The 7,796-nt window shown below is 42.8% G+C and overlaps 1 long non-coding RNA gene across 1 annotated transcript; it reads right to left on the bottom strand.

Moving 5' to 3' along the window:
* Positions 1 to 1,129: 1,129 nt before the first annotated feature.
* LOC308364773 lies at positions 1,130 to 3,132 on the bottom strand. The gene is made up of 3 exons (XR_013968636.1): positions 3,026 to 3,132; positions 2,624 to 2,709; positions 1,130 to 2,205 (listed from the first exon to the last, which is right to left on the bottom strand). It is a non-coding gene; the product is annotated as an uncharacterized lncRNA (long non-coding RNA).
* Between the last annotated feature and the right edge of the window lie 4,664 nt (positions 3,133 to 7,796).

Raw genomic sequence — 7,796 nt, 5'->3', positions numbered from 1 at the left:
GCGAACTAGTCACAGGCTTATCCTATACCATGTGACAATAGTAAACTAATATATAATATGCACAGAATTAAACAAGTCACCACCACAATAATTATGTATAAGTGTCGACCCTGGACCCTCCTGTGTGATCGGCCCCCTAAGTAATCTGCTGTCCATCTCGCTTGAAAGACACGCAATGCGGGGCGCATTAAATCGCCGCCAGATGCATCTAGATTATAATGCTAATTCCCTCGAGTGAATACGCTAAAGTTGTAGCCTAACTACTACCAGCATACAAGCTCATTGACTAATATTCACCCTACTTTATTGGTCGAAATACCAGTACCAGCGAAATTATCAGCTTGATGTATAGTTTGCATCGCAAACGTGAACATTAACACATTCACTAGCAATAACTTGCAAAATGTTGCAATTGCACCTAGCAGCATGCTAGCTAGCAGCTACATGCCGCTACCATAGGCTACATATGAGTAACTCATTAAAACAGACCAGACCTAATAACGATGTGTTTTTTTAATCACTCTACCATAACATATTCTGCCAAAATTGCTATCCTATTTTAAATCAAATAGCTTCAGCCTCACATGATCATCACATCAGCTAACAGTCTGATGCATAAATGGTATGATACAATATCAAACAATATTATTTACACAGCATTAATATACATGATGATTAAAAAAAACAACACAAAGGCAAATGTTTACTGTGAATGTCGCAATATATCAATAAATCAATACACTTACTTAAGAGGGCTCAGCTCAATGGTATAGGCTACTTCAAAGAAAATCTGGAAGCAATGAGAGGCGGCAAATAAAAATTCCACTGATATGGGCTCTGATATGTAGCCACGGCCGTTACAGCCGTTAATAGGTGGTGGGCTGGACCCCCGAATTGTGCATTTAATACTTACCGTCCAGCTGTGAAGCCCATTTTTTAAGGATGGATTCATAAAAATACACCAAACTGTATTTGCTTTGTTTCCACCTTCGTTTCGTGCACATTTGGCGAACATATCGTTGTAAAGTCTCTGTTTTTTGATCGGGCGAATTTTCAGGGCAACTATTTGAGACCGTGCGTTTCAATGAGAACAAGACGTAAGCAACCTCGGGTGTCGCTGTCTGGAGGGGAGATTGCAACTGGAGTGACATATTTTAGATAAGGCACATTATATATAATGTGTAATACATTATTACTGAATGTTAAAACACCATTTTCTCTACTTTAAGTCTTGGAGTAGGTGATGTTGCCTCATCTTTGCGTTTCCAATCATTTTCTATGGTTAAAAAGTCAATGACTTTCTTAATGTATGATAATGCAAATTAAGTTCCCATTTAATAAATAAATTCATTTTGTCAAGTGAGTAGTACAATTTTCAAATATAAGTTGGTCAAAGTTCCTGCAGTGTGCCCATTCATGGCTGAACCTGCAACCCTGCAAAGAGGGGGAAGTGGCCAGAAATGCCCTAGAGGCTTTAAATCTGGAATAAGACCAGGAATTGCCAGCTAATATGGCAATAGGATACCACCGCAAATGCTACATGCTGTTCACCAATGAAGCACACATTGAAAGAGCACGAAAGGGAAAGAAAAGGCAGCCAAGGACAGTGAAGGTTTGTACTCAGAGTATGATTTCCTTTTCGCCTGTATTATATGAGGTCTGTGTACCCAACAGGGTTTGAGCAAGTAACTCAAGACATTGACATGACAGAGAAATGGTGTAGATGAAACTCCTTAATTACTGAGACATTAAGGTCCATGGCCTCCACACTGACACCTGCTTGAACCTCTTCTTAGCAATCTTCAGTGATCGTGTGAAATATTTAAGGCCAAACGCCCTTGACAGGCTGGTGCCACATAACCTTAATAGAAGTGACCCCTGAATAAAGCAAGGCACGGACAGTGATGACTGTTATTGGATTTTATTCAGATAATTTCCAAGATACAATAAATGAACATTAGGCTATTAAAAAGAAACAGTATCTCGAAACCAATGTCTTACAAAGGGAACATGCAGTATTCCTTCCTTGTGTGACGTTGATTCGCAAGTAAATAAAAGAACAGTCCACTGGCTATATGACAATAAGTCAAATTAAGCCAGGTTAACAAGATGTGGCTTTTCATGGCCACAGGTCCACTGGCTCTGCTTGATCACCTCAGGGTGGAGGTTTCTGGATTTCCCCACTCAGCTGCAATGTTTTTGTTCCTGAACGTAAAGGACTTCGTTAAAATATACTATAATATAGCAGGGGATTACAACAGGGGTGAGGAACAATTCATTTTAAATGTCATTTCAATTTTTTTATAAAGCCCCAAGGGCCGTACTATGGATACAAAAGGATTTCCCCCCAACACTTTAGGCCTGTATTTAACGTGGTCACCTTTACAACAGACCCCACCTTCACTAGATCCCCTGAAAATAACTTCGTTGTATTGCAACTGCAATTTCAAACATTGCTTTACAAACCATGTCATATTACATGTGAAACTGCATCACAGTAAATGCATTATGTTGGCATGAGTTTGTTGTCTACATGTTGTCTGTGTTGCCATGTGGTTTACTCCCAGCTGGTTGCCTCATATGCATGAAAAAAAATAAACAATTAAAATATGAAATAGCCTACCGAGAGGAAGTGGCATATATTGCACCAGTCAGATGGACGAGGGATCTGATGGATGTCATGTGGGGTCTTGTAGCCTAAGATGCTACCTGTAGAGATATTATTAGACATAAGTTAGTTCACAGAAGTGCTACGCAGTTGTCAATGTTTAAATTGTCTGACTGTTGTAATTAAGCTCGTCGTTTGGACTAACGGGAGGAGAGACTTTGTCGGAGAAAATTGTTCAGTAGACGCCTATGGCCATGTTCATATGAGGAGAGGGGATCTCGCTTCACGTCTATTGTAATCAATGTTTCACACCCTATACTGACGAAATTAACAACATGTAGCCTTAAACAGGTTTCATTTATGACAAGAAAAATAGTCATGTGTTGAAATATCCACTCGAAGTTAAACAATTCTTACCTCAAAGCTGTATCTCAGCTATTTTCCAGCGTCAGATGAAGTCGATGTGCATTTCCTGGTGTGACGATGCGTCACTGAGAAACGCAATTGGTTGAAATACCCAATCCGCGGTTTTGATTGGACGTCACGCCGGAAAACTTTGATGATATTTTTGAGAACTTAATCGTAAAATACTATTAAATGTGCAACTTCCCGCGTTGGAAACAAACGGCTATATGTTTCTTATTATCTGGTTCAGCTTCCTTAAAAAAATTAGCTTCACAGCTGCAGGGTAACTATCAACTCGAGAACTAAGCAAGATAGACGGTCTCAGCCCACTGACTATAAGGCGCGTCCGCGTTCGTGGATCCGATCCTGATCCTCTTGGCGGAGCCAAAATGGTCCTCTTGATGCACGTCAAAGGCGCGTCCGGCCCCCGGATCAGATGTGGGTCCGCTCAGGAGCTGCTGTTTGATAGCAGCATTTACTGCGCCGGCCGGAGGCGGCGCTGATCCGTCCTACGGCATCAAAACGAATGTGACAGTCACGCGGGTTTGGCGATTTGAATGCGGATCCGCGTTTGAGTCTCCTGCTGTGTGGGAGGCTTCTCGACGCTGGCGGAAGCCTAATTATTGGACAGTTACATTTGAACTTAGCCTATGCTACTTAACGTAAAACTATGAGAAATGGCTAACTCACATCAGGCTATAAAACAATTGCCTGCCTGGACTGCCTGGGCATTACCTATCACAGGCCCATCTATGTGTTTTTATTCATGAAAATTAACATATTCACGTGTTCTGGGGTAAGACGAGTGCGCAGTCGATTCACTGTCAGTCCGGCACAGTGTTGCCAACTTTTCTGTGAGGAAAGTAGCTGTAAGCTCTACGAAAAGTCGCCAGAAGTCGCTAGATGATGTAATCAGCTAATTTGCATAATATGTAAATAAGCTGCGGATGCGCACAAAATGCAATTCTGACGGGGTAACACTAATATTTTTCCCGCAAATACAAAGTTCTAATATTTTGCTGTTATTTAGTCAGACTGCGCTGTGTGAGTGGAGAGGAGACCATGACAGCCCTCGCTGTTCTCAGCTCTCGTGAGGTCAGTTGTAACATGAACTGCAGAACAGGATATGTGAGATGCTTTTTCAGTGCTTTGTCAACAATAATCCACCAAATGACAAAAAAAAAAAAGTCGCTAGATTTATCGCTAGTTGCTTTTTGCTAAAAAAGTCGCCAAGGGGGTCTGAAAAGTCGCCAGATAAAGAGACAAAGTCGCTAAGTTGGCAACACTGGTCCGGCAGCTTCTTCTTCTTCTATGGAGTTTTACGGCAGCTGGCACCCATGATGTTGCATTGCTGCCTCCTACTGGACTAATGTCCCACAGAATTAGATTCTCCCATAAAGTCCAGTGTCAAATAAAATTTTTAAAAAGTGTCGCTTTCCCTCCCCAGTTGTTCCCACATCAAGCACGCTTTTTAAGGAAACTTCCTTCATCCCACATTGCCTTAGGCGCCTGAACAAGTCTTGTCTATGGGGTTCATACTTCCTGCAAAATAGCAATACGTGTTCAACAGTCTCCCTCTGCTGACAAGAACACAGTCCGTCCTGATGCTTTCCCAAAACACACAATGTGCTATTGAGACATGTATGGCCTATTCTCAGTCTCGCAATTGTCACCTCCTCCTTACGCTTACCACTAGTGCAAGTCATACCTGAGCCAGAAACACTACCAATGATGGAATATAAATGTCTGCCCTTTGTGTCTTGATCCCAAAGCTGTTGCCACTTACTAAGAGAATTCTGCCACACAATACTCTTTCCTTCAGACTTAGACAGTGTCAGAGGAGCATCTATGGCTCCTTTTCGAGTCGCTTCCTTGGCCAACGCATCCACCTTCTCATTCCATCTGATTCCCACATAGGCAGGTACCCATAAAAATGACACCTTCACTCCCTTTATGCTTACATTATTGAGTGCCAATAGTATGTCATACACAATATCCTGCCGCCCCTTTGACATTCCCTTCCCAAGGCTTTTGACTGCAGACACAGAGTCACTGCATATTAAAACCTTCCTATCTCGTAGTTGATCCGCCCACTGCACAGCCATCAAGATGGCATATAGCTCAACTGTAAACACATGCAACGAATCAGACGTCCTCTTTAAGCCAGAAACATTCATTTTCGGAACAAAAAAGGCTGCTCCAGTAACCCCTGACTCCTGATCCTTCGATCCATCAGTAAATATTAAAACCCAGTCATGGTATCTTTCTTCTGTATGACAGTGAAAACTATACACCAACTCCACCTCAGGGTCTTCCTCCTTCATTTCAAGTAGTGTCAGGTCAATCTCTGGAACATGTTAGCCTGGTGACACCAGCCAACGTATTTCCGCCTGAATTGATTTCAAGCTCATACTCAGTCTGGCCCAACCCCATTGACAATCGTCTCCAGAACTCAAAATTTTGCAGGACCAATCAGCGAACAGTTCAGAGCTGTGACGCAAAACTCGCCTTGGAGGAAAACAGTGGCGTGTCCAGACATTTTTGATAGGGGTGGCACCAGTGGGGCACTGACGTATGCAGGGGTGGCATGAAGTGTGAGCAGGAGCGCCTGCGCAGACATATACACTCACGTATGCACATACACACACACAACAAAATACACACCCACACCCAGGTGTCGGCATAGCATTAATTTACCATTTTTGAATTGAACATTAGGCCTACCCAGAGATTAATGCGACCTCTGGTGCTGCATAGACTTGCTGATGGCCTTGTCGTCTGGCTCATATTCAGTGAAGTGAAGCTTCATGCAAGCATTGAGTCTTTCATAATTTAACCGCGAGAGCAGGTTCGTCTTTATATTTTTCATATGTGAGAAAGATTTCTCACATGCATAAGTGGAACCGTGGTTACCATGGTTAACACAGCAATACTAACACGTTGCAATGTGCAATATGCAAGGGCGTCAGTTTGTTTTTTAGAAGTGGTGGGGACAATAACCATAAGCTTGAGTGTGGTTTTAAAAGTGCTGGGTACCCTTATGTAAGCTATTCATCCATTCAACGTTGCATTACAATATGCTCTACAGTGTATTGTCAGGTGTTGAAAATCCCATTCGAACAATAAAAAATTGATAATCTCGATGTTGACAACAGCACCAGCTTGCTTATTTTACCAGATCATAACGGTCTCAATTTTAGACATAACGTTAGCTAGGCTAGCTGTAGGGTACGTTACCTCATCTGTGAATAGCAAGCTAACATTTGGCAAGTCAACGCCACATCTTACCTTATCACTGTCAGCAGTCGGTGGTTTTCCAAATTAAATGCAGGCTAGAGTAATTGATATTTAATAACACATAAAACAAAATTAGACTGACGGAAGAGATTGACAGAGGCAGCCACGAGCTTTGCCTCATCCGTGTTAAAAGGGCTGACTGCACACGTCACTACGGTTGTGTGCCCTGGCGGGGCGTGTTGCGTGTATGTATGCAAATCCAAATGTATGAATCATCTACCTCAATCGGGACAGCTGAGAACACTTCGGCTGTGTAAGAACCAATTTTCAGGTGTTCATTAATAAGGTGGAGATATTTTCTTACGTTGAAAAGTCCGTAAAACACATTTAAGTGAAGAAAAAAAATCGAAAAATAGTCACCATGAGTGTGGAGACAGATCGCGAATAGGAGTATAAAACTCAGTCAGTGCGCCTTCAATGTTACTTCTCTTAGAGAAAGCTAGACTTGTGTTGTCTTCAACAGTATAGAGAATATTGTATTTATAACTCCTTTGCTCCACACGCAGCCAGGCAGGTGTGCATACTTGGAGGATGTCATTGTGCGCGCCTATCGCATCATTTACTGACTAAAATTGGGGTGGCACTTGGGGTGGCCAATCAGATTTTAGGGGTGGCCCATGCCACCCTAGGCCACTCCCTGAACACGCCACTGGAGGAAAAGACACGAAAAGCTATCGGAAAAGTTGTCTCAACTCTCGAGAACATCAGAAAATTAAAAGGAGAACAAGAGTATTTTCTTGTAAGTTTTATGATTGGAAAGGACGTCGTAGCTCTTCTCCCAACTGGCTTTGGGAAGAGTTTAATCTACCGAATGCTTACTAAACGTTGCTGATTGGTTAAGGGAACTCCAATGATTTTAAACCTCAAGATAAGCACCCGCCGATCTCGGAAACCAAAATGCATTGGGTTGGCCCAGACTGAAAGACGGAATGAAATGGAGTCACAGGCTGGTAATGGCCAGGCTAGGAACATGTAGCTGCCACACAGGAATCACAGGCCATATTACTGCTGAACAAAAAGAGCGATGTAGCACATTCATTTCTCGCGCCACAGATTCTCCAGTCCACCCAAAACTCGACAAATCTGCCACCACACTCTCCCAACTTGGCTCAATAACCTTTCTCACTGGATGATCAGGTCGCTGACCCATCAGATTCACCCAATAGTTGGCCTGCAACTGTCTTCTCCTCAGCCCAAGAGGCATTTCCCCAGTAATCACTTGCAAAGCGCACACAGGAGAGGACCGCACAGCTCCAGTACATAGTCTCAAAGCAGTAGCCTGAACTACATCAAGCTTGGCCAGCACGGATGCCGCCGCAGAGGCATACACCAAACACCCATACTCAATCCTCGCCCTGATCAAGTATACATAAATCAATTTCAAAGAGGCCAAATCAGCTCCCCACTCTTTCCCAGCAAGACACCTCATTAAATTCAGAACAGTTTTACACTTATCTACAACCCTGGAGATAGGAATTCTCCACGT

This window comes from Sprattus sprattus (assembly GCF_963457725.1).
Source record: "Sprattus sprattus genome assembly, chromosome: 4".
NCBI lineage: Eukaryota > Metazoa > Chordata > Actinopteri > Clupeiformes > Clupeidae > Sprattus > Sprattus sprattus.
Note: the sequence above shows the minus strand (reverse complement) of the source record. Positions and strands in the feature narration are given on the sequence as shown.